The sequence below is a fragment of the Helianthus annuus genome, chromosome 17, assembly GCF_002127325.2.
Source record: "Helianthus annuus cultivar XRQ/B chromosome 17, HanXRQr2.0-SUNRISE, whole genome shotgun sequence".
NCBI classification, from domain to species: domain Eukaryota; kingdom Viridiplantae; phylum Streptophyta; class Magnoliopsida; order Asterales; family Asteraceae; genus Helianthus; species Helianthus annuus.
Window position 1 is genome coordinate 151099866 of NC_035449.2, and position 13904 is coordinate 151113769.

Genomic DNA, 13904 nt, shown 5'->3' on the forward strand with positions numbered 1-13904 from the left:
GTGCATATATGGATAAAAATGTGACCAAAACATTGAAAAATCATCAGATCTTATACTTGCACCTCATGCGGTAGAATTTGTACCTTGCATTAAAACGTGTACCATAGAGTTTCAGAGTTTAATACAAATATCATGTGAAGCCGTATTAGAAAATGGTTAAAGGTGACTAATAAAGTTAGAAAATAAATTAAAAATGCTACTTTTGTCGAAATATTTTTTTCTTTTTATACACAAAAGTTCTAATCTATTAAATACTCTAACGTGAAATCATATCTCAGCTAATTATTGCTAACGTAAATTGCAAGTTAATAAAATAAATGATTAAAAAGCTAGGGAAAAGATCAAATAGGAAGTTAATTTTCGCTAGGAAGGATAGGAAGCCATAGGATTATGACATGTGACAAATTTTAAAATAAAGAGAAAGGGTATTTTAGTCAATCCAACTCCTTCTTCTTACTTTTTCAAAACCCAGTAAATTCAAAAACCCACCATTTTCAAAACCCACCATCTTCAACTATTTCTTCACTTTCTATCTCAATAATCACTACATTATAGTGTGATTTTCATCACCAATCAATGATTCAGAACCCGATCAACGTGTTCTTCAGAACCCAATCAATGATTCAGAACCCGATCAACGTGTTCTTCGTTTTTCTGGTGATTTTGGAGATAATCACTCGATTCGTTCGATTCGAGCGTTGATAAGTGTTTCTATCATTCAAATTTCGTCAATCCGATGAAGAAATTGGCTTCAATCCATGTAAGAAATTCTTTAATTTCATTTTTATGATCTGGGTTTTTGATTTAGTCATTGTGTTTTACGATCTTTGCGGGGGCCCGGGGGCGGCAGCCCCCGGTAGCGGGGTCCCAGGGGCGGCAGCCCCTGGCGGGGTCCAAGGGGCAGAGCCCCTGGCTGGGGTTGAGCTGTACTAAAAACGCATCAGAAAAAATAATTTTCCATAAATTGGCTCATTTCGAAGACAGTAATTCGTAGACAATTCAGACAGTTCACAGTGACAGACAGTTTTATGTGTCCATTGCGTTTTAGAAATAAGAGAGTTTTATGTGGTTTCTGGCTATTGCGTTTTAGAACAAAAACACATTTTTAAGTGTTTTTAGTCATTGTGTTTTAGGTAAAACACATTTTTTAGGTGTTTTCATTCCATTGCGTTTTAGAATGAGTCATTTTTAAGTGTTTTCTGGCCATTGCGTTTTACATATAAGACATTTCTTTGTGTTTTTGGTGCATTGCGTTTTAGGTAAAACACTTTTTTATGTGTTTTCAGTCCATTGCGTTTTAGAGAACATACATTTTAAGTGTATTCTGGTCATTTCGTTTTACAAATAAGTCATTTCTTTGTGTTTTTGGTGCATTGCGTTTTAGGTAAAACACTTTTTTATGTGTTTTCTGGCCATTGCGTTTTACAAATAAGACATTTCTATGTGTTTTCTGGCCATTGCGTTTTACAAATAAGTCATTTCTTTGTGTTTTTGGTGCATTGCGTTTTAGAAAAATGTCATTTTTTAGGTTTTTTTTTCATTGCGTTTTACGTGGTTTTTTTATTGCGTTTTACGCAACTGGGTTTAAATTTTTTTTAAATATAGCAATAGTATACTCGTTTTAAAGATAAAAAAACGCTCGTTTTTTTGGTGCAATTTTTATAAAAAAATAATGTCGTATGAAAGAGTTATTAACGTTTAAAAAATGGGGGGAATTGGAGGAGAGATAAACTATTGGCTTGGATTGACTAGAATGCCCTTGAACAAACTCACGCGCCTCTTTTCTTCCTTTCAATTTCCCTGATTTAATCTTAGCCCTTGATTAACTTAATGGATGGTCAAGATCACTTCCTATCCTTCCTAGCCAAATAAACTTCCTATTGTATCTCCACCCTAAAAAGCTATACATGGTTTAAGCTCGAGACATACATTAAAAGCTAAAGAGTCTTATATAAATCATAACATTTATTTACATATCAAACAATATTGTATAAGCGATCGACACATTTTATCCAAATCTTATCATAAAATATAGGCCAAAGATCAAATAGGAAGTTTGATATTTGTAGAAAGCCTACGAATGCATCTTGGTTTTACATGTGACAAAGTAGAAAAGTAAGAGGAATGATATTTTAGTCATTGTTACACCAAAACATCTTTAATCTCTTCTCATCTGATTCGAACGAAAGTGGATCGCCAGTTATTTAAATCTTTTAATCTCCCAAAAAGGCTTAATAAACATAGATCTAAAGGGTTTTCAAACAAAAATCAAGTGTGGATATAGTGAAATACACAGATCTATAAATTTAGGTAAAGAAGAATAATAAGATGTGGTTCGTTGTCGGCCCCATGATGGGCACCAATGAAGAAACTGATGCGTGTGTAGCGTTATATGTTTTTAGTTATACTTTTAGCCCTTTTTAACACTTTAGTCAAGTTTTAAATTTATAAAACACGATATTCACTAACACTAAACATACATATGGGCAAGTGCACCCATCGTGAGCGTAGTATAGTGTTGGTAAGATACCGATGTCGTCCAAGGACACAAGAGCTTTTAGTACCGGTTTATGCTCAACGTCTAATCAAATCAAAAGTATAGAAAAAGTTTTAAACATGAAAATAATAACTAAAAATGCTGAAAATGAAAATAAAATAAAAACAGATAGACAAGATGAATCACTTGAATCCGACTCGCCTTTAATGTAACATTTGATGTTTTCCACACTTTTGCACTTTTTAAGAGATTATCTTAGTTATAGTAGTAGGCCCCTCTTTTGAAGGTGACGTTACCCTCAACCAAGTAGTTTGAGTCAACAAGGATACAATCCTAAAAGGTTGGATTATTGAAAGATAATTAATTAAGTTATTAATGCGTAATGTGGTAGCCCCCTCTTTTGAAGGTGACGTTACCCTCGGCTAAGTGGTTTGAGTCAGCAGTGATACAATCCCAAATAGCCGGGTTAATGTATTAATAGTAGTTTACATAAGAGGGGATCAAGCCATTCGCACCCCCGCCATCCAATACCATTGAGTATTGAAGGAGGTCCTAGTAAGCTTGACCCAGGTCCTTGTAGGATCTATACACGGAACAAGGCAAGAACCTTACCAAACCATTCCCTTAACCCCCGACTAGGTAGCCAACATATCTCTATATAGACCGTAGAGATATGAATGGTGTAAATCTTTTATTTTATATAGACAGTAAAATAGTAAGAGTTCTTGACAATCAAAGGCCATGTTTGCCTAAGTCTCTTACATCACTTGGTGAATACAAGCATTTAGTGTAATACTTTTGTTTTTTTAATCTTTTCGCACTTCTTATTTGGTTTTGTATTAATGACTTTAATAACTAGTTTCTTATGTTGAAGGTGAAACTTCCTTATCATTTGTCCGTGGTGTCTTGGCGTTATTTTACTATCTATATAAAATAAAAGATTTACACCATTCATATCTCTACGGTCTATATAGAGATATGTTGGCTACCTGGTCGGGGGTTAAGGGAATGGTTTGGTAAAGTTCTTGCCTTGTTCAGTGTATAGATCCTGCAAGGACCTGGGTCAAGCTTACTAGGACCTCCTTCAATACCCACTAGTGTTGGATGGCGGGGGTGCGAATGGCTTGATCCCCTCATATGTAAACTACTATTAATACATTAACCCGGCTACTTGGGATTGTATCCCTGCTGACTCAAACCACTTAGCCGAGGGTAGCGTCACCTTCAAAAGAGGGGCCTACCAGTTTACGCATTAATAACTTAATTAATTATCTTTCAATAATCCAACCCTTTAGGATTGTATCCTTGCTGACTCAAACTACCGGGTTGAAGGTAACGTCACCTTCAAAAGAGGGGCCTACTACTATAACTAAGATAATCTCTAAAAAAGTGCAAAAGTGCGGAAAACATCAAAGGTTACACTAAAGGCGAGTCGGATACAAGTGATTCATCTTGTCTGTCTGCTTTTATTTTATTTTCAGCATTTTTTTTTATTTTCATGTTTTAAATCTTTTTTCCAAAATTTTGATTTGATTAGACATTGAGGATAAACCGGTACTAAAAGCTCTTGTGTCCTTGGACGACCTCGGTATCTTACCAACACTATACTACGCTCATGATGGGTGCACTTGCCCATATGTGTGTTTAGTGTTAGTAGAATATCGTGTTTTATAAATTTAAAACTTGACTAAAGTGTTAAAAAGGGGCTAAAATATACATAAAAATATATAACGCTACACACGCATCAAGTTTTTGGCGCCGCTGCCGGGGACACTAGGATTTTAAGAAAGTTAGGAATCAACGGCCTAATCGTTTTTTTTATTTTTTCTGTTTTTTAGGATTTTCTTAAATTTTCAGTTTCTGCAGAGCCCAGCACGGGTCGTGCCCGCTGAACATGCCCCGTGCCCTATCTTTGGTACTGGCAATCCTGTTTAAGTCAGACAGTAGCTGAACACGGGGCCGTGCCCAATAAACACGCCCCGTGCCCAAGTATCAGATACTGAAAACAGAACCGTAAGATCCCGACGGTTAGTAATTTCTGACACAAACATGAGTGATACTGATTTTTTTTACTACTGCTCCTCTTATGGTACGTGGTGTCAAATATGTGGTGGAACTCACGAGATTTAAAATGTTATTTTTTAAATTACACTCCCCACTATATAGACCCATTGTTTTCCTGTAGTAAGAGGGGCGAGAGTAAAAATAATCCCTATCTCTCCCTAGAATGCTCTCAATCATCTATTCTAAATGAAATGATTCTTGATAAAAAATTTTCAAATGGAAGATCTAATTCTTAATTGGATAAAAGAGCTTGAGATGGATATAATTAATTCATCCCAAGACGATGATCAAGAAGAATTAGTGAGATCGCATTCGAATAAAAACAACTTCGTTGTTCCCAAAATCACCTCTAACTCTCGTAAAGACTTGAGCGATAGTCGTCCCTGTGTCGATTGTGTCGTGAAGGACTCCCCATCGACTTCCGTCGATGCATACATAGACCTGAGCGATTCGACATACACCTTCTTTAATGAGAGCCTGGATAAGGGTTGGACTTGTCCACCTACATATAGCATAGGAATCACCCTTTCCGATAACCTCTTGCGTTCTCGTCTTAAACTAGGGCAATTAAGGTATCTCAGGCACTTCGGTGTTGTTCCGTCCAGTAAGGAACCACCCGATCCGGATGAATTCCTTAAAAATAGATGAAACTTCATAAACAGCTTCTAGACACGGGGCCGTGTCCAGGTCAGCACGCCCTCGTGTCCACCGAAAGATTCCCGTCTGACTTTTGGTCAGAATACGGACAAAAAGTGTCAGAATCTTGTCTGCACACGGGGCCGTGTCCAGCCGACACGGGGCCGTGTCTAGCGTGCTTTCGTTTTCTATAAATGCAGCAAGATTCCTGCACATTTGGACCATTCCAAAGACAGAGATTTGGTGGGATCTTCACACATACCATACTAGGTATATTCTAAAGAAGGTTCTCAACAACCATCTTGTCTTTTCTACTTTTGTCCATTGCCTTCTTCTTCATGTTTCCTCAACACCTCCATTAAAGCTTGAAACCTCTATGTTTTCAAGCTTTATTGTGATGGTTGTTAGATTTTTATTCAAGGAATCTTGTTAAAAATAAGTTTTACAACACTGTTTTAAGTTATTTCTGCTTAAAAATGCTTTACAAGTCAGAAAAATAATTTAAAACTCAAAGATTCCTTGTTCCAAAAATCCGCAGAAAGGTGAACACGGGGCCGTGTTCAGTGAGCACGGGGCCGTGTCCGAAGTACTGTTTCACTTAAATGAACTCTTTTCGGTTTATTTTCGTAGAATGTCAAGCCAAAACAGTGGAATCTTTTCAGCACATTCCAGAAACAGTCGAAGGGAACGAAGGCCTTCAATCAAAGCAACTCTTGTACGCTATGTGATGGCACTACGAGAAGCTCTCAACGAAATGGCATCCGTAGAAGAGGTCCTGATCGACCGTATAAATTATCTGACGGTGGGGCTGGAAAATAGTTTCCAAGAAATCAACTTCTTGCACCAGAGGTTGAACATTCTTGTGACACCTCCCATGGAACCAATCCTTCCCCAAGAGGATTGGAACTTAGCACTTGGAGTCAATAACCCCACCGGGTGGGATGACATCTCCGCGGAACCTCCTCTCGACAATTTGCAAGAAGTTCCGGTGGAAGTTACACCCTCTCAAAATAATGATGCCAATGAGCCCGCCTTTCTTCTCCCTCGGGAGATAGAAGAATGGCTCAACGACGTGTGAGGGACCTTACCCGAAGGAGAAGTACTTCAAGCCTCATTCAACCGATAAAATTATCTTTGTCAGAAATTTTGCTCTTAAAATAAACTATAGGCTAGGACTTCTTTGCGGTTTGGGATTTCTTGTGTTTCTTGACCTACTTATCTATGTTTTAGTTTATGCTTTATTAGGACCTTATGTAACTCTCTCTCTCTCTCTCTCTCTCTCTCTATTTAATGAATGATGGTTTTCAAAATTATTTGGTGTTTGGATAATGTTGTAATGGGTAAAACATACTCGGGATGGTGAAGGATACTAAGGGAAACTTGAACCAACACCCCATGCACAAAAACAGAGCCTCCCGACAAGTTTTCTTCATTACAGCAAGTTTAGCACAGGCCGTGCCCAACCAACACGCCCCGTGCTCAAGGATCAGCAGAAAATCGCCCAGTTCAGGTAACTGGACACGGGGCGTGCTCACTGATGGAGAGTGTGATACCCGAGTGTTAAAACGTGTTATATTACGTATTTGAGTGTGTTTCAAGTGATTAAATGACGTGAATGTGATAACTACTAGAGTTTTTGGTTTTACAGGTTAATCACTTTATTCGGTGAAGTTACGGAGCTTAACGATAAAGCGGAACGTGTAAGGTTGATGAGTGCGGCCAACGGAAGCATTCGGGTATGTTTCGGATCGAATAACAACTTAGAATCGGAAGAAATACGGAAGTTTAAAGTTGAAAGGGCCATTATTGTCTTGATTTGAAAGTTGTATGTGCTAAATAAAAGGAGCTGGTCAAAACACGCCGTGGGTTACGGTTTGATAACCGTAACTTACGGTTTGCAGGTGATGTTTACAAAAAGAAAAAGAAAGTATGACTTGCCGCTTACGGGTTGATTTGCAACTTACGGCGGGTGTTTGATGTACACAAAAAGGAACATTCAAAACCCAAACTCACGTTAGATGTGGGCTGGATTTCTGGATGAACATGGGAATTGTGGGGCCAGCTGCAATTGTGGACTCTCATGGACATGCATACACAAAGAGAAGACATATTGGCAACAACATTAATTAGCCACAAACCACATGCATGTGGGCTCTAGAAAACTGATCATTCAAAATCAATCCTTACATGACGAATAGGCAGCGGCCCATTATCAAAAATTATTAGCAGCCATAAATTATTATTTTGGGCCTTAATGAAAAAAGTGGGCCGTGAACACTTTTTGATCGACCATTAGCAGCACACAAAAGAATTTTTTTTTTTTGGGGGGGGGAGACTTCGATATTATCGATTTTGGGAGGCAGCCATTACACAACTTTTGGAGCTTTCAACTTCATCACTCGACATCATCATTCACCATCGATATTCCGCACAACATCAAGATCGATCATGAACTCAATTTCATCTCAAGCTATTGAAGATCATATGAACGTCATGAGCGGCTAGTCGTCCCGTGACCGTCTCTGGGAATAGGGTTTGTGTTTAAACATTGGGTTTACATATGTTTATGACTTTTTGGATTGAAAACTGATTAACCATTCGGTTAGTTGTTTTTATCGTTCTTGTTTAGATTAAACAATATTTTATTATCGTAATCATTTGAGTTCATCAATTATTTGGTTTGTTCATCAACGACCAGGATTAAATTCTAGGTTGTCATTATTTTAAATCTTTAATCATTGAACTTATTATGTTTATGAAATCTAAAATTGGTAATTAATTGGATTACTATTCATTTGCATCAATCTTTCGGTTTCGATCGTGGATCATTGCAATCAAATATATTGTCTGTTAATTATTTATCAAAACAAGTTTTACGGATCATGTCTATGTGATTTCCAACTAGTCGTAACTAAGTAACCCAATTTTCTGCATAACCTGAAACCCGGAGATTGGTCCTTTTCTCATAATTGTTCACAACTTTAATTTATATTTGTTTTCACCATCATTCTCAAAACTGCAAAAAGCAATTAGTTTAGGAGTAGATGATAATTAAAACAACGAACTTTTACACTTTCCACTGATTCCCCGTGGATTCGACGCCCTACTCGCCCTTTACTAGTAAAAGGTGAATATGACACTTTTTAATTATATTTTTGACCGACCTTACGGCATCGATCAATGTCACACCCCCAAAATCCACCTGCGGAGTATCACCGCTTGGGAGCGTGACTGACCAGGATCAAGCCACCAATCATATTGAACATGTAATTAATATTAAGTAAAATAAATGTAAACCATCCATCCAATACGATAGGTGTTCAAAACATAACCATAGTTTCAAAGTGTAGCGGAAGCATAGTAAATAATCCAACAATAGTTAATAGCTTTAAATGTCATAATAGTTCAACGTAGAAACCACGATCCTTGTCCACAACGACCCGCTTCTCCAGTGCAAGCTCCAAGTACCTAACGATCTGCAAGGCATGTAACAGAATGATCAACAAACTAGTTGAGCGAGTTCACAGTAAGTAAGTGCGTAACAGTAAGTAACGGGTGGCTCTACTGGGCCAATAGTAAGTTATACAGGTGGGGGCTTCCCATGTTATGTGACCACTAGACTATTCGTATCAACTACTCGTATCATCCCTGTTCTTCATCCGAGAACAGTAGCGCGTATGGGGTGTGCGTAGGTTTTACGCACGTATCCTTCACAACCGAGGATAGAAGTAAGTAATGCGTACACGTAGGTTTTACGTGCGTGCCTGACATCCGAGGCAGTAATTGGCATATGACCACGTAGGTGTTATCCTAACCTACGGAACCGTCCTGACATCCGAGGACCATGGTAGGTGATAGTCTAGGAAAAGCATATATACGTTCTTAGTCAATGGTAACCTTTATCCCATTCCCACGACCCGGGAATCCCATGCCTTAGTAGGAGTGTGAACTCACCTTGGTTTGCTCGGTATGCTAGGTTATGCACTCACAAGTAATTAATCAAGTCCTATTGTATGCACGTATAACAAATCAGTTCATGTTCGAAATGATACGCTAGTAATCTAATATCACATAGTGCTTGATAGCCAATATCATGTATCAATCATGTATCACGTAACAGTTAACCCATTCATACAATTCACGTAATTCATATGAACATTTACAGGATCATGCACCTCTCAAAAACTCAGACAAGTATGGGGGGGGGCTCCCCTGTTCAAAACTCGGATGGTACATGTAATCATCATACAACCTCAGACATATAATCAACATATAAATTCGGGCATGGTTGATCATGTTTTAAACTTGGTCCAATATATATTCATTATACTCGGCCCAATACATACTCATTAAACTCGGTCCAACATAGGGTCATTAAACTCGGTCCACTATCTAACCATTAAACTCGGACCAAGTGTATTTATCAAACTCGGACAAGCATTCCAAGTGATTAAAGTCGGACAAGGAAATGGGGGAGGGTTTCCTGTTTAAACTCGGACATAGGGGGTTTTGGGGAGTTAAACTCGGACAAGGTGGTCTTGTCTAAAGCTCGGACCTTCAATCATCAAAATAAACTCGGATCACCACAATCAATTAAACTCGGACCCTTGGTGAACTCATTATACTCGGACTTAATGTCCATCAATTAAACTCGGATCACCACAAATCAATTAAACTCGGACCCTTGGTGACTCATTATACTCGGACCAAAGACCCCAAACAAAGTCGGACCCCATGAGCTTATACATACTCGGACCAATATCATACATTATATTCGGGCCATATGAGAACACATTAAACTCGGATCTAGCATACATTATCACAAAACTCAGACATGCATGACTTGTAAATAGACTCGGGCATTTGATGTTTTCATTATAAACTCAGACGTATGTAATCATTAAACTCAGACATTCACTGTGCACAGAAACTCAGGCAACAACTTCCATCCTACGATCTTGTGATTCAAGCAGTTACGTATATCATTCAAGCAAACCCTAAATTTAATCATATGACGGCAGATAACAAGGTTATTCAATCGATGCTAAACCACAACAATCATCACAATAATAACCTATCAAGCATGCATCTAATCATCGTCGTAATCTCAACTATCCAGAATTAAATCACAGAATATCACATGAGCAATTAGGGTTTTCCATGAACACAAAATCAAGAAATCAATCAACAATTAATCATGAACAGTGATTAAACAATTACCTTGAACGATTCTAGAGGAAGAGGAATCAAGTGATGATTATCTAGTACCAATGATGATGGTGATGATTGCTAGAGAGCCAAAGAAATGAGAGTACGTGCTTGAATTCTTGTGTGTGTGGTTTAGTGAAGGATTTAGGGTTAAGTATAGTTTAAGTTCACTAATGACCCTCCACACCCTTAACTAATATATTTTACAGTATTACACCATCTCAAATAGTTTCACGGTTTCACCACCAAGTTTATGCATTTGACAAGTTTATCACCATTAACACATAATCATGCATAATCACATAAACGTAAACATACAACACACTTCATTGAATCAAAACATATACAAATTCCATAACAACTAATTGTGATATCACTCGACTAAGTAATACAAGAACGTGCAATAAATGCGAAATAGAAATCTTGAAATTTCGAGTTGTTACATTATCCCCAACTTAAAAGAAATTTCGTCCCGAAATTTAGTACGCACTCACTGAGGAAGCTAGGTAAGTTACATCGTTCACTGGTTTTCCTGGGGTGTCACATCATCCCCCCGTTGATTTGGAATTTCGTCCCGAAATTCAGTAGTAGTAGCTTCAGCCTCAGCAGTGGTTGCATTGGTTTCGAATAACTGGGGGTACTTTTCTGTCATCCTGTCTTCGCGTTCCCAGGTGTACTCTGGGCCACGTCGGGAGTTCCAACGAACTCGAACAAGAGGGATTCTCTTGTGTTTGAGGACCATCACATCCCGGTCCGTGATTTCTACTGGTTCCTCGACGAACTGCAACCGCTCGTCGATAGTAAGTTCTTTGAAAGGAATGATAAGGGTCTCATCTGACAGACACTTCTTCAGATTCGACACGTGAAAGACATTGTGAACTGCCCCGAGTTCAGCTGGTAGGTTCAATCGGTAGGCTACTTTGCCAATCTTTTCTAAGATTTCGAATGGTCCGACGTACCGCGGATTCAGTTTGCCCCTTTTGCCAAAACGTACCACACCCTTCCAGGGTGAGACTTTCAATAATACCCGGTCCCCGACCTGAAATTCCAATGACTTTTTACGCTTATCCGCGTAGGCTTTCTGACGGTCGCGTGCTGCCGCCATACGTTGTCGTATCTGTGCAATCTTTTCCGTGGCGTCCACTACAATCTCTGGACCCGTAATCTGACTATCCCCCACCTCTGCCCAACAGAGAGGTGACCGGCATTTACGCCCGTACAATGCTTCGAATGGAGCGGCTTGGATGCTGGTGTGATAACTGTTATTGTATGAAAACTCCACCAAAGGAAGATGCTTTTCCCAGCCGTTGCCGAAATCGATAACACATGCCCGAAGCATGTCTTCAAGTGTTTGAATCGTTCGCTCAGACTGCCCATCCGTCTGAGGGTGATATGCCGTGCTCATGTCTAATCGTGAGCCAAAGGATTTGTGCATCGCTTGCCATAATTCTGACGTGAATCGTGCATCCCGATCCGAAATGATGGATGTGGGCACCCCGTGCCTCGAAACAACTTCTTTAAGATAAATGTCTGCGAGGGTGGAGAACTTATCCGTTTCCTTTATAGCTAGGAAGTGTGCAGACTTGGTGAGTCGATCCACGATTACCCATGTTGTATCGTTCCCACGCTGAGATCTCGGTAGGCCTGTAACGAAATCCATGGAAATTTCTTCCCATTTCCACTGAGGTATCTTAGGCTGTTGAAGTAGGCCTGCGGGTTTCTGATATTCGACCTTGACTCTCGCACAGGTCAAACACTTGCCGACATAGGTAGCGATGTGGGCCTTCATGCTAGGCCACCAATACGTTGTTTTGATGTCGTGGTACATTTTATCCGACCCTGGATGTACCGAGTAGCGAGACTTGTGTGCTTCATCCATTACAAGTTCTCGTAAACCGCCATAGAGTGGGACCCAAATACGCCCCGTTACATAGTAGGCGCCGTCTTCCTTTTGTTCCATTTGCTGCCTCGAACCACGTAAAGCTTCAGCCTTTACGTTTTCTGGTTTCAATGCTTCCACCTGAGCATCTCGTATCTGTGCAGGAAGACTGGACTGAATCGTAAGCTGTAGCGCTCGCACGCGCTTAGGTAGAGTGTCCTTTCGACTGAGGGCGTCGGCCACAACATTGGCCTTGCCTGGATGGTACTTGATGGCGCATTCATAATCATTCAGTAGTTCAACCCATCTTCGTTGACGCATGTTCAAATCCTTCTGCTTAAGGATATGCTCGAGACTCCTGTGATCGGTGTAAATCGTGCACCTGGTACCGTACAGGTAGTGTCGCCATATCTTAAGTGCGAAAACAACAGCTCCCAGCTCCAAATCGTGCGTCGTGTAGTTCCGTTCGTGAACCTTGAGTTGACGAGAGGCGTAGGCAATAACTTTATCCCGCTGCATCAATACACAACCAAGCCCCTGTATCGATGCGTCACAATAAACCACGAAGTCATCCGTGCCCTCAGGCAGTGAGAGAATAGGTGCGCTGCAAAGCCTATCCTTTAAGTACTGAAAAGCGGTCTCCTGCGTATTACCCCATCTGTAAACGACACCTTTCTGTGTTAGCATAGTAAGCGGCTGCGCGATCTTGGAGAAGTCTTTGATAAATCGCCTGTAGTAACCCGCCAAACCCAAGAATTGGCGTATTTCTGTTGGTGTTCGCGGTGCTGGCCAATTCCTGATCGAATCTACCTTGGATGGATCGACATGAATCCCATCCTTATTCACCACATGGCCTAAGAAGTGGACTTCATGAAGCCAGAAGTCGCATTTTGAAAACTTTGCGTACATTTGTTCCTTTCGAAGAAGTTCCAAGATAAGACGTAAGTGCTGCTCGTGTTCCTCCTGACTCTTTGAGTAGATCAAAATGTCGTTGATGAAAACAATGCCAAACTTGTCAAGATAGGGTTTACACACCCTGTTCATAAGATCCATGAACACGGCAGGCGCGTTCGTTAACCCGAATGGCATGACGAGAAACTCGTAGTGACCGTAACGAGTTCTGAATGCGGTTTTGGAGACGTCCTCATCCCGGACTCTCAGCTGATGATACCCTGACCTCAAGTCTATCTTGGAGTAGTAACTCGACCCCTGCAACTGGTCGAATAAGTCATCTATGCGCGGAAGGGGATAACGGTTCTTCACCATCACCTTATTAAGTTCGCGGTAGTCGATGCACATTCTGAACGTACCGTCTTTCTTCTTCACAAATAACACTGGAGCTCCCCAAGGCGAAGAGCTTGGATGAATAGAGCCCTTTTCCAAGAGCTCTTGTAACTGCTTCGGCAGTTCTTCCATTTTGGTTGGAGCTAAACGATACGGTGCGCGGGCTATTGGTGCTGCTCCAGGAGCTAACTCAATCTGGAATTCGACTTGACGATGAGGCGGCAAACCGGGTAAATCTTCAGGAAACACCTGAGGAAAGTCACGTACAACTGGAATATCCTCCAGCTTCTTTTCCTTTGCTGATGCGTCAGTGACAAGTGCCAGAATGGTAGTGTG